This window comes from Nomascus leucogenys, chromosome 13, assembly GCF_006542625.1.
Source record: "Nomascus leucogenys isolate Asia chromosome 13, Asia_NLE_v1, whole genome shotgun sequence".
NCBI lineage: Eukaryota > Metazoa > Chordata > Mammalia > Primates > Hylobatidae > Nomascus > Nomascus leucogenys.
The window spans coordinates 26,415,811-26,431,261 of record NC_044393.1 but is presented as its reverse complement, the minus strand read 5'-3'; the positions used below and the strand labels follow the sequence as shown (position 1 = coordinate 26,431,261).

The following is a 15,451-nucleotide window of genomic DNA, read 5'->3' as shown; positions in this document are numbered from 1 at the left end:
GGACCGGAGGGCTGTCCACACTCACAAGAGTGAGTTTAGAAGTGGATCTTCCCCAAGTTGAGCCTTTGATTTTTTGAGACAGGGTCTTGCTCTGTTGCCCAGGCTGGAGTGCAGTGGCACAATCTTGGCTCACTGCAACCTCCACCTCATGGGTTCAAGCAATCCTCGTGCCTCAGCCTCCCGAGTAGCAGGGATTACAGGCGTGCACCACCACACATGGCTAATTTTTGTATTATTAGTAGAGATGGGGTTTCACCATGTTGGCCAGGCTGGTCTCCAGCTCCTGATCTCAAGTGATCTGCCTGCCTTGGCCTCCCAAAGTGCTGGGATTACGGGAGTGAGTCACCACGCCCGGCCTCCCAGTTGAGCCTTGAGGTGATTGAGCCCCAGCCAACACCTTGACTGCCCCCTCCTAAGATACCCTGAGACACAACCATTCAGTGAAGCCACTCCTGGGTTCCTGACCACAGAAACTGAGATGATCACTGCTTGTTGTTTCAGATGCTAAGTCTGGGCTAATTTGTTATGCAGCAATAAATAACCAATGCATCTTACTGGGCTTCCTTCCCTTTCCTGTCCTGCCTCCCACACTTTCTCGCCAGTCTTCACTGGAAGGACTCTTTTTTTTTTTTTTTTTTTTTTGAGGTGGAGTTTCACTCTTGTCATCCAGGCTGGAGTGCAATGGGGTGATCTCGGCTCACTGCAACCTCCGCCTCCCAGGTTCAAGTGATTCTCCTGCCTCAGCCTCATGAGTAGCTGGAATTACAGGCACCTGCCACCATGCCCAGCTAATTTTTTGTATTTTTTTTAGTAGAGATGGGGTTTCTTGGCCAGGCTGGTCTCGAACTCCTGACCTTGTGATCTACCCGCCTTGGCCTCCCGAAGTGCTGGGATTATAGGCGTGAGCCACTGCACCCGGCCTGGAGCACTCTGTTAATACACCACTTGCACAGATATCCTTGTCTGCTTCTGGGGAACCCAACTTAACACACTCCTATAGGCTTGTGCTAATATACATTGTTGGCATTTGGAGGGGGAGGAGCTGTTTTCCCCATGGCTTCACCTACACCATGCACATCAAACTTTTACACACAAATATAGCCTCGAACTGGACAAGCCAAGATAACTTTAATCCCAACGAGAGTTCCACAGGGAGGTCTGGGTTTTGGGGCTGCAGTCACTGACCCACTGCCCCTGACCCGCCTGCAGCACCTCCTGTACATTCCCACCTCTCTGACTTTGCTTAGGCTGGATCTCACCCTCACTTCACCTGCCTATCTTGTCATCCTTCCCATAAGGCCCAGATCCTAAATACCCGTCCTCCAGAGCATCTCCTGACCTCTCCATCTGGAAGTGATGCTTCCCTCCCCTTGAGCTTCCTTCACCCTCTGTGCTCCTTCTGATGGCTTTCTGATGGGTTTTACCCAACTTATCATTATTTCTGCTCAAGTATTATCTCCCTGCCTGCACGAAGAGCTCTTTGCAGGCTGAGATCCACCTCCCCGGAAAGTGGTTGGTACAGAGAAGTCGTGGAGATACTGTGTGAATGAACACCCAGACTCAGGGATGTCCTGGTGGGCTAGATGGCAGCCATCCTGAACTCCCTAGTCTCTGTCTGCCCCACGCCCAGCAGCCCTCCTCACTCATCCTCCTCCCTAGCATCCCTCAACCACTGTGTTAGTCTGTTTTCACACTGCTATAAAGAACTACCTGAGACTGGGTAATTTATGAGAAAAAGAGGTTTAATTGACTCACCGTTCTGCAGGCTTCACAGGAGGCGTGACTGGGAGGCCTCAGGAAACTTACCGTCACGGCGGAAGGTGAAGGGGAAGCAAGGGCCTTCTTCACATGGTGGCTGGAGAGAGAAAGAGCAAAGAGGGCAGTGCCACACATTTTTAAACCATCACATCTTGCGAGAACTCACTCACTATCACGAGAACAGCAAGGGGGAAATCTGCCCCCATGATACAGTCACCTCCCACCAGGCCCCTCTCCCAATTCGAAATGTGATTTGGGCAGGGACACAAATCCAAACCATGTCAACCATGCTCTGGTTGAGACCTCATTACCTGTGCTGACAATCAAGGCCCCCCCGTGCCACTGCTGATCCCCCTCCCCCCTCACTCTTGCTGCCCGTGCTACCCGCACTGTCTTTTCCAGCCACGCAGAGCTGCCCATAGTTCTCTAGAAACCATACTAGCTGCCATTTTCGGAGCCATGTCTCAGGCCCTGTGCTAAGCATTTTACATCGTCGTGGTTGCTGTATGGGGGGTACCATTTTCAGCCCCATTTTATAGGCAGGAAATCCAAGGCACAGAGAAGCTAAGTGTACACAGCCGGCAAGAAGCTGAGGCAGCTGCTCTTGGTGCTCTGCTGCCTCTTTCATCTTCCCTGGGAATCACCAGTAGACAGCTCTTGGACATGCCTCACCCAAGGGCATTCTTTGGCCTCCCGAAGGTTGCTCAGCCAGCAGGGCAGGCCAGAAGTCACGGAGTTCAAACCTCAGGAGCAGCCCTCAATCAACGGGGAGGAGTCCCGCTTCCTCGACCCTCGCAGGACATTTTTTTTTTTTTTTTTTTTTTTTTTTTTGAGGGTCTCGCTGTCGCCAGGTGGAGTGCAGTGGCCGATCTCGGCTCACTGCAAGCTCCGCCCCCGGCACGCCATCCCGCCTCAGCCTCTCCGAGTGCTGACTACAGGCCCCCCCTACGCCCGGCTATTTTTTGTTTTTTAGAGACGTTTCACCGTCTCGATCCCTACCCTGACCCCCCCCCCCCAAGTGCTGGATACAGCGTGAGCCACAATGTTGCAAGCAGTTTCTCTGAGTCCTCAGCAGCATGAGCTCCAGTTGCCTGCTCACGAACACACCCGTATTGATCTCTTTCCCTTCCCAGTCTCACATCCCCACTCTTTCAACATGCTGGGACCACCTGCCAGATAAACCATGTGCACCCAAATCCTTGCCTCAAGATCTGTTTTGAGGAAAGCCAACAGGAAGCAACAGCAGAGTGGAATTTGCACCCAGTCTGCCTGCCTGGGGCCACTCTGCTGCCCAGATATCTAGACATGACTGGCTGTGCCAATGGCTTCATGCTCCTGTCCATCTTGCCCCAAACCGCACCCATCTCTGCCCACCCTCCTCTGTTTAAAAGACCCTACTTATATAGATTTTTGTGTTTTCTGGAGACAGAGTCTTGCTCTGTCTCCCAGGCTGGAGTGCCGTGGCACGATCGTGGCTCACTGCAACCTCTGCCTCCTGGGTTCAAGTGATTCTCCTATTTCAGCCTCCAGAGTAGCTGAGATTACAATACAATTTTTTTTATTTTTAGTAGAGATGGGGTTTCGCCATGTTGGCCAGGGTGGTCTCGAACTCCTGACCTCATGTGATCCACCCACCTTGGCCTCCCAAAACGCTGGGATTACAGGCGTGAGTCACTGCACCCGGCCTTACATAGATATTCATAAGAAAATTTCCCTGACATCCTTTTTCCCACTTAGAATTGACCACTCCCTTAGGATCTCAACAGACAGACTTCTCCCCAGCCCCCATCATATCCCAGTGCCCTTATTTGTGGGCTTTGGGCATCACCTACCAACATGGGAGGTCCTACTCATGGAGAACTTGCTCTCGTGTCTTCTTCACTATGGAAATACACAGGTCCACCCAGGACTAAACACAGCAGGTGCTAATCCACCTTTGAATCCACTGTGGCCCCAACCACAGACCTCTCCTCCTCCTTCTGCCCCCTCACCCCTTTCCACCCCACCACCCACCCATTTTACATCATTTCCAAGAGGTACACCACTGTTTCCATCTCTTTGCTGGCCTGTTTGGCCACCCTCAGGGTGTCTCATGCTCTCGTTCTCTGATACATGGTTTCTCTGTCTCTCTTTCTCTCTGCAGACTTCTATCTCACTCCATCGCAATCATTTATTTTCCTATCTGCCTCCCCAACTGGATTGCGAGTCCTTTGAGGTCCTAATGTATCTTGTTTATCATTATATCCACACTGTATCCTTAGTGCATTATCTACTACAGAGTGCATGCTAATAAATGTTTGTTGAATGGATGAATTAATTAATTACTTGATACACGTATCCCCGGATCCCTCAATGGAAGGACACAGGAACTGATATAAATTCCTAGGATTGTAAGTGACAGAAACCCAACTCAAGCTAGCTTAAGCAAAAGAAGAAATGTATTGACTTAATTATTAGGAAGTCCAAGTAGACTTCAGGCATGGCTGGATCCAGAAACCAAACAAAGTCAACGGTTGACTCTCACTCATCCTCCTTCTCTCTGTGTATATCTCTTTGCCTCTCTGTATCTTTTTTTCATGTTGGCTCTGGTTCTCTTTCAGTTTTGACCACTTTCTCCTCTATCATAGTCAAGTGCAAATGCAAGACTTAGTCCTGTCTCTCTGGGCCTCAATTTCACTCATCTGTAAAGCAAAGACTCAATTCAACCTCTTGCTCTCTAAGCCTCCTTCATAGCAATGTAGTCTTAAAGGGGATCTAAGATAACTTTCTCATTTTCTAGTTAGGAAAAACCGAGGCCCAGAGAAGCAAGTGATTTGTTCAAGGTTACCCAACAAGTTAGGGGTGGGGCTGACACCATAACCCAAGTCTCAAACCTTCATGGAAAACAAGGACAGTATTATTTTTGACACAGAGAACCCCAGAGAGAAGGGCCTTGATACTGAGTCAGAGCCACCCACCTCCTCTCTGCTTCCATTCTATCCTATCCAAATGCTGAGAATCCTGGACCACTGAAGGTTTTGTATCAAGTGCTTGTACCTCCCATACCCCCAGACCTGGATTTGAAAATCAGCTCCACCACTTGGCAGCTGTGGCTCTGGCAAGTCATTTCTCATCTGAGCCTCTGCTTTTTTCATCTGGAAAATGGGACAATGAGCCCTACCTTCTGGGTTGTTGTGAGGACTCCAGGAGGAGATGAGAGTAAATCTCTTAGCAAGGCCTTGCATGAGGTGGTAGGTCATAACTCATCCCAGTTAGACCGGGATCTTCCCAGTTAGACTGGGATCATCCCAGTTTTAAAACCTAAACTCTTGGCTGGTTGTGGTAGCTCGTGCGTGTAACTCCAGCACTTTGGAAGGCTGAGACAAGAGGATCACCTGTGTCCAGGAGTTCAAGACAAGCCTGGGCAACATAGTGACACCTCATCTCTGCAAATTATTAAAATATTAGCTGGGTATGATGGTGCATGCCTGTAGTCCCAGCCACTCAGGAGGCTGAGGTGGGAGGATCACTTGAGCCTGAGAGGTCAAGGGTGCAGTGAGCCAAGATCTCACTATGGCACTCCAGCCTGGGTGACGGATTGAGACCCTATCTCAACAAACAAACAAAAAACAAACTTAAAGTCTTACATCCCAGGAAGCTATTTGTCCCGGGCAAATCTGATGGTTGGTTACGGATGTTGTTTGGATGTGTGTCCCTTCCCAAATCTCATAGTGAACTGTAATCCCGTGTTGGAGGTGGGGCCTGGTGGGAGGTGACTGGATCATGGGGGCATATTTCTCATGAATGGTTGAGCGCCATCCCCTTTGGTACTGTCCTTGTGATAGTGAGTGAGTTCTCTTGAGATCTGGTTGTTTAAAAGTGTGTAGTACCTCTCCCTTCACTCTTTTGCTTCTGTAAAGATGCCTGCTTCCGATTTGCCTTCTGCTATGATTGTAAGTTTCCTGAGGTCTCCCAAGAAGCTGAGCAGATGCCAGCATCATGCTTCCTGTACAGCCTTCAGAACTGTGAGCCAATTAAACTTCCTTTCTTTATAAATTACCCAGTCTCAGGTATTTCTTTATAGCAATGTGAGAACGGACTAATACAGCTATCCTCTCAGTCAGGCACCTATACCGGGCAGCAGGGAGGAAGCAGTATTCTCAGAAGATCCTGTAAATCAGGCCTGAACAAAGCCAGATCTCTCAGAAAGATGGAGGAATCTTGCCCAAGACAATGCTGAGGAGCATCTTTCTGGGCCTTTGGGCCCTTTGAAGTTTGGAGCAATTTGTACAACAAGAAGCCTGAGAGGCTGTTTCTGCCTCCTCCTCCATCTGTCTGTCCCTCCAGCTTCTTGGACATTCAGGGGCTCTCAGAAACTCTGACTCCAAGAACATGTAGCTGGAGAAAACCCTGATTCTTACCCAATCTCACTGGGTACTCTCCCACTGTACAGATGGGAAAACCAAGGCCCAGAGAGGGAAGCCCCTTGCCCAAAGTCTCATGGCAGACTGTCTCCAGCATGGCTGACCTTGCAGATATGCTCCTGGATGCTTTCAGTGAAAATTCAGTTTACACCCATGCTGGGAGTAGGGGTTGGGGGAGACAAGTGAGTGATGTCTGTGCGGCAAGGGCCCAGCTCCCCAAGCCACAAACTTGCTGAGTGACTCCCCTGGGCCTCGGTGACCCATCAGTGAAACGAAGGCGATAATCTTGCCTGGGGTGTCCCAGGCGCTGTAGCTAAGTGACAGAGAGCAGTGGGCAGCGTTAGTCCTTGTATGGCTAGCAGAGCAGAAAGAGCCTTCAAAGACTGATTTTAGTGTGTCTGGAATCTTGGGCATTCCCAGATCACCCCTTAGCTACCATCTATACTATTAGTTACTTAATATATTTCTTTAAAATAACTTAAAGTATTTTAAAGGAATATGAAACATTACTTGTTATGATGTACTAGTTGTATATATATATATATATATATATATATATATTTTTTTTTTTTTTGAGATGGAGTCTTGCTCTGTTGCCCAGGCTGGAGTGTAGTGGTGTGATCTCGGCTCACTGCAACCTCCAACTCCCAGGTCCAAGCGATTCTTCTGCCTCAGCCTGCCAACTTAGCTGGGACTACAAGCGCATGCCACCATGCCTGGCTAATTTTTGTATTTTTAGTAGAGACAGGGTTTCTCCATGTTGGCCAGGCTGGTCTCGAACTCCTGACCTCAACTGATCTGCTTGCCTCAGCCTCCCAAAGTGCTGGGATTGCAGACATGAGCCACCACTCCCGGCCTAGTTATATATTTTTTTTCTAGCACTATTTAAAGTAAATTCAAAGTATTCAAACAAAAAAGTTGGATCCTGGAATGCCTCCAAACCTAGGGCATATCCCCAGCAGCATGCATGTTGTACTTAGTTAAACATTGATTTCATCCTATCCCCACTCCCTGCATCCCATTGTAAACTCAGATCCAGAGAGGAACAAGGACAGAACCAAAGTCACAGAGAGAGTTAGCCACAGGGTGGGTGCTAGAGTCTAGACCCCTCCACAGTTCCCACCATTCCAAGGCAGGAGCCCTTGCTGAAAGAAGGAGCCAGGGCTTTTCCTGCTTCCAGATATTTTCATGTCCTGTGTCCCCACCCGGAAAGCCCTTTCCCCTCAATTGTCCCAGGCCAACTCCCATTCATCCTTCAAAACTCAGTGTAAACAGTCACTTTCTCTGGCGAGCATCCCTGGCAAGCAGAGCAAGCCTGTCTCCCTCATGTGACACCCCATCCCAGATTAGAATGACCTGTTTGGGAATCTTTCTCCACACTGAGACAGGGAGACCCAGGTCTGATTCATCTCCGCCCTGAATGTGCTCCCTGGGGCTGGACATCCAGGAGGCTCCAGGCAGCACTGATTAATTAGGGAAATCTGAAAACAGTGGAGCCCAGAGCCCTGGATCAGTCCTGTCTTGGTCCCAAGAGGGACAGGGCCACCAGGCTGGCAGCTTGTCCCAACTGATGAACTAGTTCAGCCAGGGCCCCCATCACTCCACTAGATACATTTCAGCTGCTGAGAAAAAAGTTCAGGGGCTCACCTGGGTCTGTTGCTTAGCAACAGGAGGCTGTAAATGACATCGCTCCTGACACTTTAACTAACCCCTCCATGGCAGGTGGAGGATAATGAAGGCAAAGGCAGACAGCGAGACGGAATTGAAAGCCAGACTCAGGAGTGAACAGAGGCAGGTTCTGGGAAATATAGAAGCCTGCAGCAGGCAGTTGTGGGCCTAGGGATATGGGAGGGGTCTTTGAGACAGTTGGTGGCTGCTCTGTTCCTGGGAGTTCTGTTCAGGTGTCCTGGGCTTATGTGTGCCTGCCTTTAAAGGAGATTTGCTAGGCTTGGTCACTAATAGCAGGTTAATAATTCCAGGGGCACTATGCCTGTAATTCCAGCAGTTGCCGCTAGGAGGACAGCAGCAACTTCAAAGGTAGATGACTCAGGGTAGACATAACTATACACCTATCAAATCTATGAGTTGGCAGGGAACCTAGTTTAGGAGGGAGCTTTTATTAAGCACCACCTTACTTTTGTTAACTCACAAGATTCTTATAATACCTCTCCATGATTACAGAGGTATTTCCACGTTAAAGATGAAGAAACTGAAAGCTATTCCTTCAACAAGTATTTGTTGAGTTCCTGTTATAAGGCAGTTACTGTTGTAGGGTCTGCATAGACAGCAGTGACCAAGACAGATGGAAATCCCTGCCCTATGGCATTCTAATCAAGGGATAGATAATAAAGAAGAGAAATAAGTAAAATATATGGTATATTAGAAGATGACAAGGGCTGTGGAGAAAAATAAAGCAGAAAAAGAGATTGAAAGGGACCCAGGGGGAATGGGTAGATGGAGTAGTCAGAAAAGGCCTTAGGGAGGGGCATTTGAGCAAAGACCAGAAAGAAGTGAGGAGGAAGTCATGTGACTATTCAGGGGATGTGCATACCAGGCAAAGGTCTTGCGGTAGGTGTAAGCTTGGTATATTTCAGGTTTGGAAGGAGGCCAGCATGGCGGCTGCTGGGTTAGAAAGGAGGAAAGCAGAAAGACATGAAGTAGGCCATTGTAAGAACTCTGGGTATTTCTCTGCATGACATGGGAGCCACAGGAGTATGAGTGTTGAATTTGCCAAATAAAAATACAGGATGATGACTAGGCGAGGTGGCTCACGCCTGTAATCACAGAACTTTGGGAGGCTGAGGTGGGCAGATTGCCTGAGCCCAGGAGTTCAAGATCAGCCTTAGCAACATGGCAAAACCCCACCCCTACAGAAAATATGAATGTGGTCGCATGTGCCTGTAGTCCCAGCTACTCAGGAGGCTGCTGTGAGAGAATCACCTGAGCCCGGGAAGTTGAGGCTGCAGTGAGCCTTGATTGCACCACTGCACTCCAGCCTGGGCAATGATGTGAGACCTAATCTCAAACAAAAAAATTCATAAAAGGATATCCAGTTAAATTCGAATTTCAGATAAAGCACACAAAAAAATTTTCATATAAGTATGTCCCCAATGTCGCATGGGATATGCTTATAATAAAAATTATGTGCTGTTTATCTGAACTTCAAATTTAACTGGGCATCTTGTATTTTATCTGACAAACCAACATGGGAGGGTCTTGAGCAGAGGAGTGACATGGTCTGACTTGGATTTCAAGTGGATCTCTCTGGCCAGTGTGTGGTACACAGTCTGAGGGGTGTTTTGGTGGAAGCTAGAGGCCCCACGAAGAGGTCGCTACAAATGATCCAGGAAAGAGATGATGGAGATTCGGAGCAGGGTGGTGGTGGGGGAGGTGGTGAGAAGAAGTCAGGTTCTAGACACATTTTACAGGTAGAACAAGCAACGCTTCCTGTTGGATTAAACGTGGAGTGTGAAAGAAAGAGGGGTCAAAGCTGACTCTGAGGTTTTGGGCCTGAATGGCTGGAAGGATGAAGGAGTCATTTACTGAGATAAAGAAGGGCAAGGAGGAGTGGATTAGTGGGGAAGAAAGGTGAAAATCAGGGGTTCAGGTTTGGGTATTTTAAGTTTGAAATGTTATGAGGCGTTCCACAGGGAGATGTGGCATGGGATGATGTATTGGTTAAATAGTGTCCCTCTAAAATTTGTGCTTACCCAGAACCTGTGAAGTTTTTTGCAGATATAATAAAGTTAACATGAGGTCAAACTGGATTAGGGTGGGTCCTAATCCAATGACTGATGTCCTTATAAGAAGAGGGAAATTTGGGCATAGAGAAATACACAGAGGGAAGATGCTGTGAAGACACTAACACCATGTGAAGATGGAGGCGAAGACTGGAGGGAAACATCAAGCCTAGGGATGCCAAGGGTCGCTGGGATCTGCTAGGACAGATCTAGAGGTCTGCAGGAGGGGCTCTGGGTGGGGCTATGATTTAGGAGACATCAGGGCACAGATGATATTAATATATTATTTTTTAATTTAAAAAAATTTTTTTTGAGACAGAGTTGTGCTGTGTCACCCAGGCTGGAGTGCAGTGGCACGATCTCGGCTCACTGCAACCTCCGCCTCCTGGGTTCAAGCAATTCGCCTGCCTCAGCCTCCCAAGTGGCTGGGATTACAAGCACATGCCACCACGCTCAGCTAATTTTTTGTATTTTTAGTAGAGATGTGGCCTCACCATATTCGCCAGCTGGTGTTGAACTCCTGGCCTCAAGTGATCCACCCTCCTCAGCCTCCCAAAGTGTTGGGATTACAGGCATGAGCCACTGCACCTGGCCTGACATTAATATTTAAAGTCATAGATTGGATAATATCACCAAAGCAGTGAAAGTAGATGAAGAGGAGAGGAGGACCAAGGACTGAGCCCTGGGGCCCCAGACTGAAGAGGTGGGAAGTTAAGGGGTAGCCAAGGAAGGGTACAGAGAAGCAGCTGCTGGTGAGGTGGGAGGAGCACCAGGCAAAGGCAAGTGGAGAAAGTGTTTCCAGAAGAAGAACATGATCAATGTTTTTGTGTCACTGCACTCTAGCCTGGACAACAGAGTGAGACTCCGTCTCAAAATAATAAAAAATAGAGAGAATGGAAGATTTTTCCTCTTCTTTTTCTTCTGCCTCTGATCCTCTTCTCCCCTCTCCTCTCCCTTTCTCCTTTCCCTTTCCTTCCCCTCTCTTGGAGGTGCCAGCATTACCAGGGACTGAGGAGGCAGCAGGACCAAGAAGGCGGCAGCCTAGCTGGAGACCATGGATGTAGGGGGGCCATGGTCATGGTCATCATGGTTGGGGTATTGTTTGCATAAAGGAGACTGAGCAAACATTGAGGGTAATGGGAGCCAGCTCCCCCTCCCCATCTAATCAGTACCCCATTCCTGTCAATTGCCCCTCCATAATCTTGTGATCCTCATGCGGTATGCCTCTGCACACATATTTACTGCAGTTCTATTCATTCATTGATTTAACAAATAGTTTTGAGCCTGCTACTGGCTGCTGGATGGAGATCTTAGGATATAGCAGTGAACGACACACAGTCCCTGCCCTCATGGGACTCACATCCTAGAGGAAAAGGTAGACATTAATCCAAGAATCACACAAAGAAATGTCAAATTTCAACAATGATAAGTGCCTTACAGAAGAGGTCCCTTGGGCTTTTAGCACATAATAATGGGAGGTTGACTTGCATTGACCTGAGAAGATAACTTTTGAGTGGAGACCTAGTGGTGGAGGTGGTAGGAGATAACCAGGCAAAGAGCCAGAGAGAGTGGTCCAGGCAGGGGACATAGGTGGCCGAGGTCTATTGGGCGTGGGGGGTTGGGGGTTCAGGGCACATGTGAGCAGGGCAAGGAGGAGTGGTGAAGAAGATGAGGGCATGTGCTGGGTGCAGTGGTTCACGTCTGTACTCCCAGCTACTTGGAAGGCCAAGACAGAAGGATTGCGTGAGGCCAGGAGTTTGAGACCAGCCTGGGCAACACAGCGAGACCCTGTCTCTACAAAAATAAATCAATAAATAAGGCCAAAGGATGAGCAGAGCCCAGACCATGCAGGACCTCGTAGGCCATGATAAGGAGTTTGGTTTCTTTCTAAGAGCACTAGGAAGCCAGCATAGGGGTTTAACCAGGTGCAACATGGTCTGGTTTGTATTCTTCAAACAATTTTTTTAAACTGACACATAGTAATTGTGCATATTTATGGAGCATTAGTGATGTTTTGATACATATAATGTATAGCAATCAGATCAGAGTAATTAGCATATCCGTCATCTCAAATATTTATCATTTCTTTGTGTTGGGAACATCAATATCCTTCTTGCAGTTATTTGAAACTAATATATTATTGTTAATCCTAGTCATCCTACACTGGTATAGACCACTAGAACTTGTTCCTGGTATCTAGCTGTAATTTTGTATCCTTTAACAAAAGTCTCCCTATCCCCACCCCCTTAACCCTGCCCAGCCTCTGCTAGCCTGTGTTCTACTTTTTATTTCTATGAGATTCGCATTTTTTAGCTTCCACATATGAGTGATAACACATGGTGTTTAATTTTCTGTTTCTGGCTTGTTCCACTTAAGATAATGTTTGTATTCTTAAAAGATTACTTGGCTGATGTCTGGAAAATGGATTGTAAGAGTGTGAGAGTGGAAGCGGGGAGACCACAGAGGTGGTTTTTGTCGTGTAGGAGAGACAGGATGGTAGCCGGACTAGGGCATCGGACATGGTGGTAGAGAGGAAGTAGGAGATAGAAGTGCTGGGATGAGTGGGATGAATGGTATCTTGACTGGTGGGGAGGGTGTGTTGTGGAGTCAGGCTTTGGGCTTAGTAGCAGGGTGGGTAGTGGGGCTGATCCCCAAGAGCCCAGAAAACAGGGAGAGCAACAGGCTTTGAGGGCTGATAGGGCATTTGGTTTGAGACTTGCTGCAAAATGTCCACACAATACATTCAAGCAAGCTGTTGGTTGTGCAGATCACAGTTCAGACTAAGGCAGCGATTTCAGCCTCAACTTACCAGCAACAAGCATTTGAACAAGCCTAATTATTACTTATCTCAATGCACAGATGAGAATGAACTGTCCAGGAGAAACGACCTCAGGCTGGATCAATCAGAGAAGGTGTCATGGAGGAGGTGGGACTGGAGCTGGGTCTTGAATGATGGGTAGGATTTGAGGAAGGGAAGGGAGGGTGTACCAGGCAGCATAAACAAAGGTACTGAGGTGAGAATAAGCATGAGGCATGCCGAGGGTCACAGAAAATCATGAACAGCCCATTTTGGGTGATGGCCACTTCTGTGGAGGCAGGGAAGGAGGAATGAGTTCCAGGAGGGGGAGATCAGGAGCCCTCAGAGTTCCTCATGATGTTCCAGTGCTTAAGCTGTGTGCTGGACAGATGAGCATTTGTTATGTGATGAACCCCATTTTCTTGTTCTTAGATAGGGTCTTTCTGTCACCCAGGCAGACTCATCGCAACCTTTTCCTTCCAGACTCAAGTGATCCTCCCATCTCAGCGTCCTGAGTAGCTGGTACTACAGGTGCATGCCACCACGCCTGGCTAATTAAAAAAAATTTTTTTTGTACAGATGAGGTCTCACTATGTTGCCCAGGCTGCTCTCAAACTCCTGGACTCCTACCTTCTTCGGCCTCCCAAAGTGCTGGGATTACAGGCATGAGCCACTGTGCCTGGCCTGATTGACTCTCTCTCTCTCTCTCTCTCTCTCTCTCTCTCTATATATATATATATATATATATATATATATTTGTTTGTTTGTTTTGTTTTGTTTTTTGTTTTTGAGATGGTCTGTCGCCCAGGCTGGAGTGCAGTGGCGTGATCTTGGCTCACTGCAACCTCCGCCTCCTGGGTTCAAATGATTCTCCTGCCTCAGCCTCCTGAGTAGCTGAGATTACAGGCGCGCACCACCATGCCCGGCTAATTTTTGCATTTTTAGTAGAGACGGGGTTTCACCATGTTGGTCAGGCTGGTCTCGAACCCCTGACCTTGTGATCCACCCACCTTGGCCTCCCAAAGTGTTGAGATTACAGGCGAGAGCCACTGCACCCGGCTGATGGACTATATTTTGTATGGTTCAGATCATTTTTTATAATTCGTGGTCTAGAGGGGCGAATAGAGGAGAGAGTAGAGAGAGGTCTCTTAGGCTTGAGTTTACATTGCAGCTTCCTAATGGTGTGACTGTGGGCCTATGGATAAGGGACTTTATGCATTTGAACCTCTTTTCATCTGTAAAATGGGCATGAAGAACTCTTACCTCATCATCTCTCCTTCCCTGTCTCCTTCCCTTTCTTCCTTCTTTACTCCCTCTCTTTCTCTTCCTTCCTTCTGACAAATATTTACTAAATGCCTACAGTGTGGAAGGCCCTACACAAGGTCCAAGAGATGTGCTCCCTTATGGTACTTACAGTCTTTAGAGAGAGACATGAATCAAACAAATACATGAATGCACCACTGCAGACAGTGATAAGAGCTATGAAGACAACAAACAAGAGCTTCCGTGGTGAAGAATGAAAAGATACTGAGACAGGGTGGTCAGGGAAGGTATTTCAGAGGAGATATGAAGGAGTTTGCCTTGGAGGGGGTGAAGAGAGAGGGCAATGTGTCAGTCAGAGGGCACAGCATGAGCAAAGGTCCTGACGTGGGAAGCACACAAGGAGCTTTGAATGTTGGTGTTAGCATCCAGCCAGAGAGTGGCAGGCAAGGGGGAGAGAGGCATGGCGGGAGAGGCTGGGAAGACATGTGCATTCAGGAACATGGGCTTGCAGAGCACGTAGCACGGCGCTTGGTGTGCCTGCTCAGGAAATGCTGGTGGCCTTTCTTCCCACCCCTTCTTGGGGGCCATGGCTAGGGTGACAAATGGACGTCTGAGGGCAGAAAGGGGGCTTGGAGGCCCAGGAAGCCTCTAAAGAGCACCTATGGTAGCTATGACAATGAATCCAACTCCTTACTTCCTCTCCAGCATGCCGCCAATTGTATATTCCCATTCTTTACCATGTTACTTTGCAGTGCCCTCCCACTGCGACTTGATTGGACGTTGCTCGGCCATGGGACTTGCTCTGGCCAATGGGATGAGAGCAGAGGTGCATCAAGCAGAAGCTTGATAAGCACTTCCGTGGTTGGGCTTGCCTGCTTGTGCCTCAGCTACTGCCACAAGAACATGCCCAGCCTAGCCTGCTGGTCCTGGGAGGAGGAGGGGACAGAGCTGAGCTACCCCAGCCAAGCCAACCCAGCTGACCCACAGACTTGCAAGTTAATTAAGTGCTGCTTGTTGTTTACCACGGGGATTTTTCTGGCTGTTCTGTGTGCAGCACTCAGTTCTTTGCTCCAGTGAGGTCCTTGGATCTGGGTCTTTTCTGCCTTCACCCAAGCTCAGGAATACTAGAAGAGAGACGGTTGGGCCAAGCCCAGGATTCTGACCTTGGACCTGCTGAAGCCTCACTCTAGGCACCAGGAAAGCCCTTCTCCCTATGGGGTCTCAGTTTTACCATCCATTTAATGAAACATCTGGCCCTGATTGCCAAGGTCTTCATAGGGACTAAGAGCTCAGGTTGTCCAAATATGACTATGTCCCTCCCTTACTTAAAACACTCAGTGGCTCTCTATAGCTTTCAGAGAGAAGTCGAAGCTCCCTAGGCTGGCATTCAAGCCTCTGCATGGTTTTCCTCCTGTCCACATCTGCAGTACAGCTTCTACCACTCACTCTTTGCTTCAGCCATACCTTATTGGCTCCAGTCTTCTCATCAT

General features: G+C 48.3%; 1 long non-coding RNA gene across 1 annotated transcript; it reads right to left on the bottom strand.

Annotated features, from left to right (window-relative positions):
- Positions 1-11,122: 11,122 nt before the first annotated feature.
- On the bottom strand, positions 11,123-14,989 carry LOC101177110. The gene is made up of 3 exons (XR_179213.2): positions 14,699-14,989; positions 13,962-14,071; positions 11,123-11,264 (listed from the first exon to the last, which is right to left on the bottom strand). It is a non-coding gene; the product is annotated as an uncharacterized LOC101177110 (long non-coding RNA).
- Between the last annotated feature and the right edge of the window lie 462 nt (positions 14,990-15,451).